This window comes from Cupressus sempervirens, chromosome 7, assembly GCF_028749045.1.
Source record: "Cupressus sempervirens isolate cs-2001-9-10 chromosome 7, ASM2874904v1, whole genome shotgun sequence".
In the NCBI taxonomy this organism is placed as follows: domain Eukaryota; kingdom Viridiplantae; phylum Streptophyta; class Pinopsida; order Cupressales; family Cupressaceae; genus Cupressus; species Cupressus sempervirens.
In genome coordinates, this window is record NC_143124.1 from 222108819 (window position 1) to 222127519 (window position 18701).

Genomic DNA, 18701 nt, shown 5'->3' on the forward strand with positions numbered 1-18701 from the left:
TTTGTTATATTATAAGAGGACCAATTATCATTCTTCGAATAGGAGATTATAACTTAATTAAAATGATCAACTTGGTCAATCAATTAACATAAGTACACAATCCATGACCTTTATCACTCTAATAGTTTTCAATTAGAAAATTAAGTTTTACTAAAGTTTGAGTCTTTTAATTTAATTGTTATCACCGTTGACAACCATATAATATCTAAAGTCATAATTCAAGTCATAAGACTTATCAATTTCAATATAGATAATCTACAAACTTGTTAAAAGAATTATATCAATTAAATCTATATAACTTAATTATTAATTAAATCTAAATAACTCTCATTGATTTAATTAATAATTGCACAACCAAACCATCAACCCAATGAATATTAGTTGACTAATAACTAAAAGTCAGTCATACGCAAATATTCATGTTCATAGTTCAATAATAATAACTTGCTAATATTTAATGACAAGCTATATTGGGAATCTTATTAATAGATCACATTCATCATTCTTTATGAATACTAATGTTTCTTTAATTAATTCGTACTAATGATAGTCATTTCAAGATAAATCTCAATCGCATAATATAGTTATATTGACAACTCAATGAATAATAATTGATTAAAAATCAATCATACTTCAAACCAAAAACTAATATCTTTTAACAAAACTTTAATCATTAAATAATCTCCACTAGACTAACTCTAATTGTATTTATTGATAACTATTCAAACCATTATTTATTAATAGTTTGCTAGTCCTTACAATCATTAATAAATAATGAAATCATCACACTATAAATACTCGATCTATAGAATCCTTCCATATACTCATTAGTTAATATCTGACTAACACTTAACACCATTAAGGTAAATCGACAAGTTATCTAATAATACATAACATAACAATTCTACTTATTATAATAATAACTCCATATCAATTAATCCATTAACATTACATTCTCTTCATTTAAAATTATCATTTCTTAAATTATTTAACATATATTAAATAATATTTAATATACATTAAATAATTAATATTAAAATTCATCAATTCTCTATTGAATTCAATGTCTCTATCTATCAGCTCTATCTACAAACTTCCCATTAAAATCTTCATTGATTCACTTAGTCTTTAGACCAATTTAAATATTGCTTTATCGAGATTTCAATATCTTAAATAAAATTTTATTAATTATATATATGTAATAACGATTACTGTCCAACACTTCATTATAATTAGAAAATCGAATTACAATATTATATATATATATATATATATATATATATATATATATATATATATATATATGTATGTATGTATGCATATATATGTATATATATATATATATATATATATACATATATATGCATACATACATACATATATATATATATATATATATACATATATATGCATACATACATATATATATATATATATATATAAATGTATGCATATATATATATATATATACATATATATGCATACATTTATACACACATAGATATACATATAATAATATCGAATTACAATAATATTATATAACACAACTTAATATCTATATAGGCCAAGCTCTTTAAAAATCATTGGGAGACTGTTTTGTTTAAGCAAATTTATAATCGCTATGGCACGGGCAAGCCGTGCGGCCCTACCCTCTGACACAGGGCCTGCGATGGCAGTCGCAGTACCTGCATCAATAGGTACTGGTGACCACCGGTGCCATTAAATAAAGGCAGGTGCGGGCAGGGGGTGGATATATCCGCCCCTCCCCAAATCCATTAGTATTATAAACAATTTTTAACAAATGCGTTTTGAATTCTAACTAAGGTTTTCCCATCGCATTTTAAAATATACAATTTGCAAATACGGATTTGTAAATAAAGTTTCTTATTTCAACTTTCACGAATATATACATATATGCATATATGTATATGTATGTATATATATATATATATATATATATACAAAATTTGTTATCAATTATCACTGCATTTAAAATATATATATATATATATAGATATAGATATTTTTGCGAAAGAGAGTATATATTTAGACTTAAACAAAAAGGGGCTTTCCTAAACAAGAATTTTTCCTTTTAAGTAATTGTTTTCTAAACATATCCATTAATCCATCCAACAGGTTTAACTATAAATTTGAAATCATCATTCTCAATTTTGCTTCTAATTCGAACCCAAACCCGTTTAGATATAATTTCTCTTTAATTGGATCTAGGAATTTCTAATATTTTCTTCTCAACCAAATAAAATATCTAGATTCCAATTCAATCACAAAGAGTATTCAGACATGATGAAGACAGGAAGAGAAATAGTGCAAAGAGAATATGTGAATATCACGAGTGCACCTGGACACTGATGCTAATATTGCCATGCCTTAGAAGTCCATAGAAAATCCCTTCCTTCTCCATCATTCGCAATTCCTCCAAGATCCAAGCCAACTGAATCCTCCAAGTGACTAGAAGTACTAGAAGAAGAATAGAAGCATATAGAACATATGAGCATGTAGAAGCATATGAGCTTCTCAAATGCACGTAAGCTTTGAAGCTTCCATTTTTGCTTGAAGCTTGTAGCTTGTAGCTTGTAGCTTCTATTCCCTTGTCCAAACACACTAGGAGAGCCTCTATTTAAAGGCCTCTAAGATGCATCTAGAGTGTCTCTAGAAACAACTAGAAAATAAGTACGACAACCAAGCATGGGTCTTCTCCAACTTTCTAGATGAGTCTTAAGGTTGTAGACACCATGTGCTCAAATAAAATGCTAACTTCTAAGTGTAGACAACTTGTGCATTCTTAGAGTACAAACCCCTACGTTGTCTACATGACAACTCCTGAGAATTTGCAAACTCCTATGTGAGCAAACATTAAAATAATGCACAATAATTAATATAATAATTAATTTACTCTTTCTAATTTTATTTATTTATTTATTAAATCTCATGCACTAACTTTAATAATTCCACTATTCAATCTTAATATATTTATATTTTAGTCACATGCAATCTAGAATCTTTTAATAATTTTAAATATATTTTCCACTCTTAAATTTCATTTTCCAAAACTTAATTGCTAAAATATTTATTAGCTTTAATAATAATATTATTTAGTCATTTTTTAAAAATGAACTCCAAATATATTATTATAAATATTGTCACATTCCAAATTTAAACTTTTAACTTCACATTTAATTATTTTATTTAATTAATTTCCCAATTAATTAAATAAGATAAATATTAAAATATCATATTAATTTTTCATTTAAATTAAACCATTAATTAAATATTTTAATTAGGCTTAATTAATAGAAAATACATCAAAGACTCACAAGGTAAAAATATGAAAATCCATCATAGCCAAAATACATACAAAATCAAACCAAGGGTTAATATCACGAATTATGTCATCCGACATATTCAAAGGGTACTCAACTCAGATACTTGTCCTAATTTTCCAATTAGAACAAATGGCTTAAAGGGTTGGGATTTGGACTTGAGAGTTTATCTCCCCTCTCTTATCATTGAGATAGTGTGATAAGGTACGCTCATCCTGGCAATTCAGGGAAGTCTATACTCGGTACCTGCAATCTGCATAAAAACCACGCATGTACAAGCACAATATATACTAAACTAAACAGGCAATGGCAGGAAGTGGTGCATCGTGTAGATCCCGACTAGCAGGTGACTACGACTCCCTTCCTTAACCATATTAGACATGCCATACAAAAAAAAACACGCACACCATACACATGCAAGTATGGGGTAAGTATCCATAAGAAAACACATATGATAATAAATCATCTTACTAATCATCATCAATAACTACAAACACTGAAGATAATCATTATGAAATGTAAAGTCTAAGTGATCTCATCACATATTAACTGAATCCATAACATAATATCTGATAGTCTCATAACAATGCTGCTAACCATCAACATAAAGCTAACCCTAAAAGAGTTTGACAATGTTAGCAAAAATACGAACTAGTGGCATGCACTACATCCACCCCCCTTGGGATTAGGCTTACTCCTGGAAGCCTACAAGAATGAAAAACTAAGATACTCACTATGCGGGTCCCATTGAACCCTTTCCCTTTTAGGGAAATATGATTCCACTAGGGATATTATAACACCCTTAGAGCAATATGATTCTGGTTTAATGGTAAACCAAAAACCATATCGATCCAACATCCATTCTTTTAACAACTATTAAAATAGATCCCCCAATACATTTCTAACAAGAGCAACTTAATGGTTGCAAAGATAATCAAGGGCATAGTACCTTAAATCATAGACGAAAGATACATGTTTTGCAACTAGAATGAGTTTTCAATTTTCAATTTGTCCCATGTTTAGGTTTAAGTAGAATTTTCAGCTAAGTGTTGAAGTATGAAAAATATGCAAGTAACAGTTTTAAGTTCTGTTTCAGTTCACCTAGTTTCAAGTTTTCATTTTGAAAGAGATACACATGATAGTTCCAAAGTTTTCATTTTGTTCAACTAGTTAACGACTAGTGGCATTCAAATATACCCAGAGCTCCCAATGTTGAAACTCAAGCTCTGATACCAAATGTAATGCCCTGCCAAGGGATCCAAAGAATTTCACTAAGTTTACCAAACAATTTTTTTTTAAAACATGAAAGTAAAACCATTCATAACATTTGTGTAAGCAATAGTAACATCGAACTGAAAGTAAACATAACACAACATAAAAATTACATTCTTTAAAGATCCCTTAACGTTGAATCACATCTAACCATAACTTGTTCATCTAATTACATCTTTAACGATGAAACAACAATGATGCATCCAGTGTTCTTAAATTACTTTTTCAATTGCTTAATCATCCACTGTACATGTTACAAAGTATGAAAAGCTTAAAAGAATATACATCCATGAAAATAAACTACATCATCACCCAATATTAAACCATGATGCAATAACAAAATGAAACCATAAACCATACATGATACATCATCATCATAAATATATAAACATCCATCATAAAAGATAACCATACATCACAAACATAAATAACTAAGTGCACGGTTCCTCCCAACCGTAAATAGCATCATTAGACCATCATGGATCCTAGCCATCCCTCTGTGTGTAACATTCCAAAGCACCAAAGAGATCATCGGCTATTAACATAGTAGGAATGTCACTCCTAAAAACATCCTACTAACATGCAAAGCAAAGCATAACGAACATATCCAAATCATCAATGTAAGAAACATACCACTGAATACAACTATCATAGGGTATATCATCTATCATAATACTCCAAAAACAAAATGAAGATAAATACCAACCAAGAATGCTCTAGCCATGGTGTCTCAAACGGATCTCAAATGATAAGAGTGGAAAAATACTACCACCAGACCGCGTGGAACCTAAATGGTCCACTCCCACCGTGCTGAGGAGATAATCTCAAGTGCTAGACATGTTATCAAAACCACAAATCATAAATCTCTATAAGTCCAAGAATCCTAAAAGTATACTAACTCAAAGGTTCCATCACACAAAATTGACATCTACTTTCCAGAGACACACAATGACATGTAGGAAACCTACTCTGCAAGCGAGAAAGTGTCATCGCAATTATCACGTACAAGTTACCCTGGCAGTTAGCTAAACTCCACGGGTCCATACTGATCTCATGTGGCCACTAGTATCCTCTCATACTGACGAGGCATACTACGGAATGCACAATCGCAACCATGCGTTCTGACTACTCCCATCCTAGCCTATACAAGCACTCAAGGCATGGGCGAGAACCAAAACAATTATCTTTTTAGGTTCATTTAATCCCCATTTAGTGTGTAAATGTTATCACTTATTAACAAAACTTACAATGAGTTACCCTGGCAGCCACTTGGGGCCCCGACCCCCATTGCAAGCCACTTCCCGACACTACAAGTAGATTACCTACCCTAAGCTCATGGAATCATAAATCACCACAATCTTATACAAGCGACTGTAAAAAAATCCAAATGATAATCCATAAAAAGAATCATCAAATATCCATGATAAAAGCATCAAATATCCATAATAAGAATCATCAAATCTCTAAGATAAGAATCATCAAATCTCCATGAGCATCTGAAAAACATCCATAGAAAATCATGACCACAACAGTTCTCTATTGGCAACTGAAGGCATCATTGATAATCATAAGTATCAATTGGTTCTCAATAACCAAAATAAATCATCACATTCATTGGTTCTCAACAAGCAACCAAGAATATCTAAAAATCATACTGATCGAAGACTCCAAAATAGTTGAGTCAAACATGTCACAACATGACATCATCAATTAAAAATTCAGTCCCATCACGGCAACTGGAAAAATAACCAAGGATAACTGATCGATGACTCAAAAATGATTAGCTCAAGTGTCTCGGATACATATACATCTCAGCTTCACACATGAAGACTGATGAACAATACAATCAGTAAATATAAACATTTCATAGAGCATACGATCACATTACCATGGTTGGGCTTATAAAGATCGAGACCAAATAAGATCAACATGCCAACATATCTCATAACCCCCGAGCCTCTGGTAACAACCTAGGACTAGTCAACACTAGTCAACCCAAAACCCAAAACAAGAGGCATAGGTAATACACGATGCAAACACATGTTTGGTTTACTAAATTCACATAGTTGAATAATGTGTAGGGGTTTTAGTTTCCATTTTCAAGTGTAATTCAAAAATCTATGTTTCATCATTTGACCTACAAGTCAACCCATTTTCTCCGATAGCATTATCCTTCTATTATTAAGAATTACATTCTAAGAATAACTTAAGGATAAATACTCACCAAACTGATCATCATTGACCTTAAATTAAATTGTTCTCTATATTTAACCATGATCCATATTCTAATTGATTAACCTTTCAACTTTACTAGGATCATTATTTGTTATATTATAAGAGGACCAATTATCATTCTTCGAATAGGAGATTATAACTTAATTAAAATGATCAACTTGGTCAATCAATTAACATAGGTACATAATCCATGACCTTTATCACTCTAATAGTTTTCAATTAGAAACTTAATTAAGTTTTACTAAAGTTTGAGTCTTTTAATTTAATCGTTATCACCGTTGACAACCTAATAATATCTAAAGTCATAATTCAAGTCATAAGACTTATCAACTTCAATATAGATAGTCTACAAACTCGTTAAAAGAATTATATCAATTAAATCTTCATAACTTAATTATTAATTAAATCTAAATAACTCTCATTGATTTAATTAATAATTGCACAACCAAACCATCAACCCAATGAATATTAGTTGACTAATAACTAAAAGTCAGTCATACGCAAATATTCATATTCATAGTTCAATAATAATAACTTACTAATATTTAATGACAAGCTATATTGGAAATATTATTAATAGATCACATTCATCATTCTTTATGAATACTAATGTTTCCTTAATTAATTCGTACTAATGATAGTCATTTCAAGATAAATCTCAATCGCATAATATAATTATATAGACAACTCAATGAATATTAATTAATTAAAAATCAATCATACTTCAAACCAAAAACTAATATCTTTTAACAAAACTTTAATCATTAAATAATCTCCACTAGATTAACTCTAATCGTATTTATTGATAACTATTCAAACCATTATTTATTAATAGTTTGCTAGTCCTTACAAACATTAATAAATAATGAAATCATCAAAATATAAATACTCGATCTATAGAATCCTTCCATATACTCATTAGTTAATATCTAACTAACTCTTAACACCATTAAGGTAAATCGACAAGTTATCTAATAATACATAACATAACAATTCTATTTATTATAATAATAACTCCATATCAATTAATCCATTAACATTATATTCTCTTCATTTAAAATTATCATTTCTTAAATTATTTAACATATATTAAATAATATTTAATATACATTAAATAATTAATATTAAAAGTCATCCATTCTCTATTGAATTCAATGTCTCTATCTATCAGCTCTATCTACAAACTTTCCATTATAATCTTCATTGATTCACTTAGTCTTTAGACCAATTTAAATATTGCTTTATTGAGATTTCAATATCTTAAATAAAATTTTATTAATTATATATATATATATATATATATATAGACACACACACACACACACACACACACACACACACATATACATATAATAATATCAAATTACAATAATATTATATAAAACAACTGAATATCTATACAGGCCAAGCTCTTTAAAAATCATTGGGAGAGTGTTTTGTTTAAGCAAATTTATAATCACTATGGCATGGGCAAATCGTGCGGCCCTACCCTTTGAAGCAGGGCTTGCAACGGCAGTCGCAGTACTTGCATCAGCGGGCACTGGTGATTGCCGGCACCATTAAATAAAGGTAGGTGCAGGCAGGGGGTGGATATATCCGCCCCTCCCCAAATCAATTAGTATTATAAACATTTTTTAACAAATGCGTTTCAGATTTTAACTAAGGTTTTTCCATCCCATTTTAAAATATACGATTTGCAAAAAGGAATTTGTAAATAAAGTTTCTTATTTTGACTTTCACGAATATATACATATATGTATATGTATATATATGTATATACGTATATATGTATATGTACACACACACACACACATATATATACATATATGTATACATATATATATATATATACATATATGTATACATATATATATATATATATATATATACATATATATATGTATACGTATATATATATACGTATACATATATATATATATATATATATATATATATATATATATATATATATATATATATATATATATATATATATATATATATATATATATATATATATATATATATATATATATATATATATATATATATATATATATATATACAAATTTTGTTATCAATTATCACTGCATTTAAAATATATATATATATATATATATGCATATTTCCAAAAGAGAGTATATATTTAGACTTAAACAAAAAGGGCCTTTTCTAAACAAGATTTTTCCCTTTTAAGTAGTTGTTTTATAAACATATCCATTAATCCATCCAACAGGTTTAACTATAAATTTGAAATCATCATTCTCAATTTTGATTCTAATTCGAACCCAAACCCGTTTAGATCTAATTTCTCTTTAATTGGATCTAGAGTTTTCTAATATTTTCTTCGCAACCAAATAAAATATCTAGATTCCAATTCAATCACAAAGAGTATTCAGACATGATAGAGACAGGAAGAGAAATAGTGCAAAGAGAATATGCGAATATCATGAGTGCACCTGGACACTGATGCTAATTCCGCCATGCCTTAGAAGTGCATAGAAAATCCCTTCCTTCTCCATCATTCACAATTCCTCCAAGATCCAAGCCAACCGAATCCTCCAAGTGACTAGAAGTGCTAGAAGAAGCATAGAAGCATATAGAACATATGAGCATGTAGAAGCATATGAGCTTCTCAAACGCACATAAGCTTTGAAGCTTCCACTTTTTCTTGAAGCTTGTAGCTTGTAGCTTGTAGCTTCCATTCCCTTGTCCAAACACACTAGAAGAGCCTCTATTTAAAGGTCTCTAAGATGCATCTAGAGTGTCTCTAGAAACAACTAGAAGATAAGCATGACAACCAAGCATGGGTCTTCTCCAACCTTCTAGATGAGTTTTAAGGTTGTAGACACCATGTGCTCAAATAAAATGCTAACTTCTAAGTGTAGACAACTTGTGCATTTTTAGAGTACAAACCCCTGCGTTGTCTACATGATGACTCCCAAGAATTTGCAAACTCCTATGTGAGCAAACATTAAAATAATGCACAATAATTAATATAATAATTAATTTACTCTTTCCAATTTTATTTATTTATTTATTAAATCTCATGCACTAACTTTAATAATCCCACTATTCAATCTTAATATATTTATATTTTAGTCACATGAAATCTAGAATCTTTTAATAATTTTAAATATATTTTCCACTCTTAAATTTCATTTTCCAAAACTTAATTGCTAAAATATTTATTAGCTTTAATAATAATATTATTTAGTCATTTTTTAAAAATGAACTCCAAATATATTATTATAAATATTGTCACATTCCAAATTTGAACTTTTAACTTCACATTTAATTATTTTATTTAATTAATTTCTCAATTAATTAAATAAGATAAATAATAAAATATTATATTAATTTTTCATTTAAATTAAACCATTAATTAAATCTTTTAATTAGGCTTAATTAATAGAAAATACATCAAAGACTCACAAGGTAAAAATATGAAAATCCATCATAGCCAAAATACATACAAAATCAAACCAAGGGTTAATATCACGCATTATTTCATCTGACATATTCGAAGGGCACTCAACTTAGATACTTGTCCTAATTTTCCAATTAGAACAAATGGCTTAAAGGTATGGGATTTGGACTTGAGAGTTTATTTCCCCTCTCTTATCATTGAGATAGTGTGATAGGGTACACTCATCCTGGCAATTCAGGGAAGTTGATACCTGATACCTACAACCTGCATAAAAACCACGCATGTACAAGCACAACATATACTAAACTAAACAAGCAATGGTAGGAAGTGGTGCATCGTGTAGATCCTGACTAGCAGGTGACTACGACTCCCTTCTTTAACCATATTAGACACGCCATACAAAAGTAAACACTCAAAACAAACACGCACACCATACACATGCAAGTATGGGGTAAGTATCCATAAGAAAACACATATGATAATAAATCATCTTACTAATCATCATCAATAACTGCGAACACTGAAGATAATCATCATGAAATGTAAAGTCTAAGTGATCTCATCACATATTAACTGAATCCATAACATAATATTTCATAGTCTCATAACAGTGCTGCTGACCATCAACATAAAGCTAACCCTAAAAGAGTTTGACAATGTTAGCAAAAATGCGAACTAGGGGCAGGCACTACATGATTGGTATTGTACTCATGCGAAAAATCCTTAGAGCAGGCTACTATTGGCCTACCATTGAAAAAGACTCCTGTGACTTTTTTAGAAAGTGTCTCCCATGTCAACAACATGTAAATCTTGTGCATGCTCTAGCACAGGATCTACAGCCTATTACACCACCTTGGCCTTTCGCTTGTTGGGGCCTTGATTTATTTGGAACTATCACACCTCTCTCATTTGATGGACATAAATGGATAATAACAACTATAGACTACTTCACTAAGTGGGTGGAAGCAGTCCCCTTAGTCGTAGCTACAGGAGTTCAGGTCTCCAAGTTCATCTTGTACCACATTGTTTGTCGCTTCGGCATCGCATCCACCATCTTCATCGACCACGGAGGTAACTTTGAAAATATCAACATGGAAGAATTGTGTACTTCCCTCCGCATCCATCACTACTTTTCTAGCCCATATTTTCCACAAGGTAACGACCAGGAAGAGGAAACTAACAAATCCCTCCTCAAAATCCTAAAGAATATTGTCAATGATTCCGGCCGCGATTGGCACCTACAAATCAATCCAGCCCTATGGGCCTATAAAATCTCCTTCCATACATCCACAGGCACAACCCCATACTCCCTAGTTTATGGTGCTGAAGCGGTACTACCTATAGAGGTTGAACTTCCCTCCTTGTGCATATCTTTGCAAGGGCAAATATCAGATGAAGAATACAGAGTCGCCAGACTCACCCTGCTAGATCTTTTAGACGAGAAGCGACAACAAGCCTATGATCATCTCACAGTCTATCAAACTCGTCTCAAAAGGAATTTCAACAAGAAGGTGCTTCCATGACACTTTGAGCCAGGTGACATGGTCCTCAAAGAAAATATGAAAGTCCAAGCTGATTGAGAAAAGAAAGGCAAGTTTGAACCTACTTGGCTTGGTCCTTATGTTGTCACTACATCCTTTGGCTTCAGAGCCTATTAGCTATCCACACCAGAAGGAGAACTCTTGAATGATCCTACTAACATCATTCATCTCAAGAAGTTCTATGCTTGAAGATCCTTGGTATACCCAGCTTTTGAAAAATACAAAAAAAAAATAGTAAAGACAAATAAGCGTCCAATGGTGAAAACTTGGCAATTCAAGTGCCTTGGATAGGTACCATGGTGAAAACTTAGTAATTCAGGCACCTTGTGTACTAAGAATAATCCATTATCTATCACTATCGTATCCTACATCCATTCACCCACCATCCCATAAAACACTTGCTTGTTCCCTTGGTGTTCCAACCAAATATCCAAAATTTAATGAAGCTTGTAAATACCTCCTGTACAACTTGTAAATCTTGTACCTCAGCTTGTAAATCTTGTACCCTAGCTTGTAAATCTTGTATCATCCCTTGTATCATAGCTTGTATATCCAAATCTTGTCCAAAGCTTGTACCATATTCTAGCTTGTAAATAAGCTTGTATCCTAGCTTGTATCCTATCACATGCACACAAAGAATCCCATTTTCCTTAAGCTTTTCGCAAACCATCTACCTATCCGCCTATCAACTATTATAGACAGCCCACCCTTCATGAACATTTTCATCTCACAAAAACCAAAACATGAACAACCTTGTACATTTGTAACATATCTTGGTTCGTCAGCTTGTACATCCTCTTTAGCTTAGTACCATTGTATCTATCCCGCTTTTGTGTTAGTTCTTCGCTGATCAGCATCTTGCACACATCGCACAACCCTTGGTTAGCTATTCCAATGCATCCTTTAGCTAGATCTCCTATCACCAAAGTGTTATCCTTCTTAGTTCAGCTTGCCAAACGCATCACTCATCCAAAATCTATCAACTTAGGTGCTCTTCGATAGATCCTTGTAGGATATAGCTTTCCACATGTTTGATCTTGGTCCGTTAGTACCTCATCCTACCCATCTCATTGGCAAATAGTTCTCTTTTGGATTTTTTCTTTCTTTTGATTTGAAATCTTCCCTTTTGCGTCTTGAAGTATCTTTTCCAAGCAATCTCCTTGTTCCCTCCTCAAGGTTTCCACGATCTTCCATATCATGGTATACTGCGAATGGGGCAATCTAAGCATAAGGTCTTGATCAGGTCTTTTACTTATTTTTCTTTTCTGCTTGTGGGTTACCCAGTGTTGGTTCCATGCTGCTTCCTCTGGGATTCATGTGTGATGCTGGGGCAATCCTTGTGTGTTTATTTTGAGTCAGTCTGTCAGTCCTCTGGACAGTTGGTGAAATGGCCTTGATGTTCTTGGTAACCTTCTCAATTAACCAATAGTCCTATAGCAAATCTAGTGCTCAACTACATGGTGGTACTTCTCTTTGAAGTATCCCCCTGCTCAAAAAAGATTCAATGGTTTCCCTTCATCTCCATTATCCCCCATCCATATCTAGCATCTGTCTCTCCTACCCTAGCTTATGCATCAGTATCTCTTTGAATCAATCTGCACTTTTAGCTTTAGGGATCTAGAATCCTACTCTTAGGGATCCAGCAATCTAATCAATCCACCAAGCCTCATCTTTCGAGCTCCACAATCCTAGTCCTAGGGATCTTCAAAACCCATCTTCTGCCAATTTGACTCTTTAAAATCTTGTTGCATCAGCTTTATCATCCCATCATCCATCTCCCTATCCTGGATTCCTTTTTATAGCGCTCTGCTCCTTCATCATCTGCAATCCCTGAGATCTTAAGCTTGCTTCCTCTTGTGCCTCTGATTCTCCCTTTATCATTCTCCCATAGTGAGAGTTTGAGCTAACTAAACCTCTTCTCTTAAGCCAATCTGAGTCTCCTTGTTCATCTCGAATTCTTGTACTTTTCAAGAAGCCATTGAGCCTCACTTTCTCTCCCCACCGCCTTCTTGAGGGGGCATCTCACAATCCATTCTTTCCTCTTCTGCTCTAGCCTTGGGCATCTTATTTTCTTATCTTTGATGCCATGTCACTTGCGGCATGACATCAAAGAGGGGAAAAATGTAGACACCTAAAATCTTTTAGAAAATAAAGTATTTTTATTTTCTAAAAAATCCCTAATGACATCATTATTTACTAATTTATTAATTAATTTATTTATTTTTATGCCATTAAATCCCTTTATCTTAATTAGAAATATTTAATTAAGGAATCCCTCCTAAAAATGTTTAAATCTTATTTAAACATTATTTCCTTATTTATTAATTATTTAATTAATAAATTGACCAAAAAACTCAAAATAAATAAAAAATTTATTTTTTGCCCAAAACTTGGCCAATTTCCTTAAGACCACTAACCTCTTCCAAAATCTTTTAATCCTTCTTTAATTTTGATTAAAGGCTAATCCCATCATTTCCTACCCCTAATCCCAACTCAAAATATTTAATTAAGATTAAATATTAATCCTCATGTTTATTAAAAGAGTTTTAATAAATATCTCCTCAACCCAAACCCTTGAAATAAATAAAACTTTATTTATTTTCTAAAATCTAATTTATCCTCATCCTAAGAAGTTCTAGACTCTTCTAGAAAGTCTTCATCCTCATCCTAGAAAGTTCTAGACTATTCTAGAAAGTTTTTATCCTCATCCAAAGTCTAGACTCTTCTAGAAGATGTCTTTAAACCTAATCCTAATCCCCTCCTAACCTTGTCACATTCCCTAAAAATGGGTTAAGACTTACTAACCCAAGCCAAAGTTAACAAATATCTCCTCTTTCACCCACCCTCATTAAATTCCATCCACTTTCCTATCCCTAAGCTAATCCTAAACCATCCTAATCCATCCTCTAATCATTTGCACAATCCTAATCAAGCTTAAAACCTTCATAATCAAGTCCAAGTTGAAATTCCTCTCATCTCCCTCAAAATATCCCAACCATAAAACTTTATGAAGCCCACTAGGCCATAAATGACTCTTCCAAGCCCTTTCATTGCTCTTACAAGCCATTATGAGGTTCTTTATGAAGATTTTATCCCTTGAGCCTCCTTTGTTGACTCATCCTTCCCCTTTCCTCCATCCTCTCACCCTGTGACATGTGTCACTCCCTGATTGGTTGTAAGGAAGCACAATCCATGTGCTCTCCTCTCATGCAATCTGAGCCCTCCATGAGCTTTTTCCCATCCTTGCATCTTAGCCCTCCATCCCTCAAGCCTTTTGCCTATTTAAGGAATCCTCTCCCAAGCAATTTTAACACAATCCATGAAGTAAAGTCATAATGCCATTTTAAGAAGCCATTTTACATCAAAACCATACACTCACACCCAAATTCCAACTCTATTTGAAGCCCTTTTTGAAGCATAAGCTTGAGCATACATCCTATCTATTTAGACAAAGCCACTCAACAAGAGAGCTTCTCATTGAGAGAGCCCATTAATGGCTCATATTCTCAATTCAGAGCTCATCTTTGTCTATCTTGAAGTTTATGAATTTTGTTTAGTTTGTAGACGCTTTATTTAAATTTGGTTTCTATTAGCATACTAGCATTGCTCATATACACCACCCATTCTCACTTTTGATACTCAAGGTATCAAAAAATAGGTCCCCATACTATTACACACCAGCCTTTGGGTTAGCCCAAATAGAGGAGATCTACAAATTCTAAGGATCTAGTCTTTCAAACTAAAACAAATCTATGAATATACATTAGAAACCAAGCTTAGCATAAAAATTATAAACCTCACCAATACCTATATCCTATACTCAAACAATTATACCATCATATTAAATATAGGTAGAATCAATGCTACCAATTGAATCAGATGGCACCATGGTTGATCTCAAACATATTTAGATAAACTTGGTGAAAAACTACTAAACACCAGACATCACTTTTGTACTTATTACTTGAAATCATAATGTTGATTCTCTTTTATTGCAATACTAGAGCTTGCCTTAATACAGAGCATTGAGACAAAGAACTAACCTATGATGTGCATATTACTCTTCATCTATCTCATTCAGTTGAGAAATTCAAAGGTCATACAAACCAAACCATTTTTCAAGCACATAGCACTATATTTGTCTTAAAAACTAGATAAAAGGAAAATTGTTCACATCCACTATGATTATCCCTAATACTCTATTAATGTTATAAATATTACCATAATTAGAGCATACCAACCCATAAAATCAGACGATATGTATATTCTAAAATTAACTAAGAAACCATAAACCTTGAGGGCATCCAAATCCAAATCATTCAAAGGAACAATAAGATAAACCAAACTTCTTATAATTAGCTATATTATCAAAATAAGATATATACAGGATTCGAGTGAGTGCACATCTTCATTCATCTAAATCTATAAGCCTCTTATATCAAGGATCCAAAGTTCATCATTACTACTACCATATAGTAAATTGTCATAAACATATTGATCATTACATAAAACCTAACATAGAATAGCGGTCTATATGACAAATACCTAATGCATGGTTTCATCTAACCCTTTCTCAAAAACAAAGCAAAATTTCCCAATATAACACCAGAGATAGTACCTTACCTCTAAAACACAATAATGACTTTGGGGATATCATTAGGATTCTCGAAATAGAAGTTTGGAGGGAATTTGAGGTCAAATTTAGCCTTGCTAGTTTTCTCCAAATTTGGAGTGCAGAAGTTTAGGGCATCAAGATTGTCGAAGGCCACTCTAGGATGAATGTATGCATTAAACAAGTTGAGTTAAATGGTTGACCATGCTCTACTTTCTTCCACAACAATTTCTCTCCATCGAAGGAGGAATTGAATACTTGTCTCGATCTTGGGCCATTCAGAGTAAAAAGCATAGTTTTTGCGGATTACCAGTGAAGGATGATGATAAGCAGACCCCAGAGGAAGATTCATATATTTCTCCAGAAGAGGAATTCATAATTTATCATCTATGATATTAACTGCTTGCTCAAGACCCTCCTTCCACACTAGATGAAAGATGTTGCAGCAGAGTCTGATAATGGCCCACGCGTCAACCTTTGCTCTTTCCATGCAGCCAATGAAAGAGCCAATTATATCATTGTTCATCCTCCATGAAAACTTGTAATAAAAAACCCCTTCTCCAATAGCTCTGCTTATAGCAATCCTAGTCATGTCATCCACTCTGGTTTGGCATTGCCGCAAAGTGCCATGGTTAAATTTTTGGAGGTATGATAAATGTTGATATTCATATCCATTTTTAGTGTAATAAATCACCATGAGAAAGAAATGGAAGGCAACACCTGAGGAAATACAAAGGCAAGAGAAGGTCCTAGAAACTCTGTCATGACGACAGCTAATGATGTCACCCACATTAACCTAAGCACAGGCAGGCCTTAACTGCTAAATAATGATAAGTTCAACGATAAAAGGCAAAAACTAGGAGAGTTAACAAGGGAAAATAAAAGGCCCACCCAACTTCATGATGAGAATTAAGTAGAGAAAAAATTGATTAAAAGACATCGATAAAGATAGTACAAAAGATAAAGGTTAGGAATTTAAGAAAAGTAATCATCACATTAAAGATTCGATACAAATAAAAGTAATATATATTATTATAAGAATCTCTCTCTCTCTCTCTATATATATATATATATGAGGATAGATCTTAAAGTTTAAATATGCTAGGAAAATCTAAATACACCAATTACCACCATAAACTAGGTATAGTTGATACTTGTTTGATAATCAAGGAATTGAGCCCATTAGCCCCCAAACTTCCTAAATAATCTTCCTTCTGATTACCTTCTAGGAAAATATGACTAATCCTACTATCTGCAAATTGATCTAGAAGTACAAGAACTTCTTCTAGCTTAGAGTTAAAGACCCAATTAGGGGTAGTTCATTTTCTAATTACATTTAAGATAATCTGCGAGTCTCCTTCTATGATAGGTTTTGATAAATTTGACTTATGACACAACTTTAGATGTTGATCCAATGCCTCTAATTTTGCCAAATTTTTGGAAGTCGGTTGGATAGACATGGCTTTTTTGGCTACCCAATGACCTATATTGTCATTAATGATGCAACCAATACCTAATGTACCTGGGTTACCTCTAGCAGCATTATCAAAGTTGAGTTTAGCCCATCCTTTTGGAGGAGTTGACCATTTACATCTTTCTCTTGCCTCCTTGCTATTTTTCACATAAAATAGAGGAGGATTAATCAAATTAGAACAATTCTTCTTCATTTTCCCATTCCAAATAGAGAAAGAGCCTTCTTCTTTCCAAACCTTTCGAAGATGCGAATTAGTTGTTTCAACTATGCTAGCTTCTATTTTTAATATTAGCTCTTCAGGCTTTAATTCTAAGTTACAAAAAATACGTCAGTTCCTTTCCTTCCATATTTTCTAGGCCAGGATGGAAGGACAGATGTTCCTCAGTTTATTATAAATGCCATTGACCAGGTTAGTAGCCCATCGCTTGAGGAGATTAGAATTTTTTTTTGGGAAAGGCGTTGATCACCCTAACATTTGCCTAAGCCATCCCTAGCATCTTTGGGAAAATGGATAGTTAAGTAAAATATGATTAGCATCCTTGCAATTTTGTTTACATAATACACATCTAGATGGACCTTGAAAACCAAGTTTACATAACCTATCTGCAGTCAGGATTCTATTTTGGAAAGCTGGCCATAAAAAGAATCCTACTTTCGGGAGGCATGTAGAATCCCAATAGAGTTTGAGTGGAATATCCTCTTTGTCCCATTTTGAGAATCTAATAGAGCCTTGTAACCATTTTTCATGCTATACTTCTCATCATTTGAGGCTGCCCAAATAAGTTCATCTTTCCTC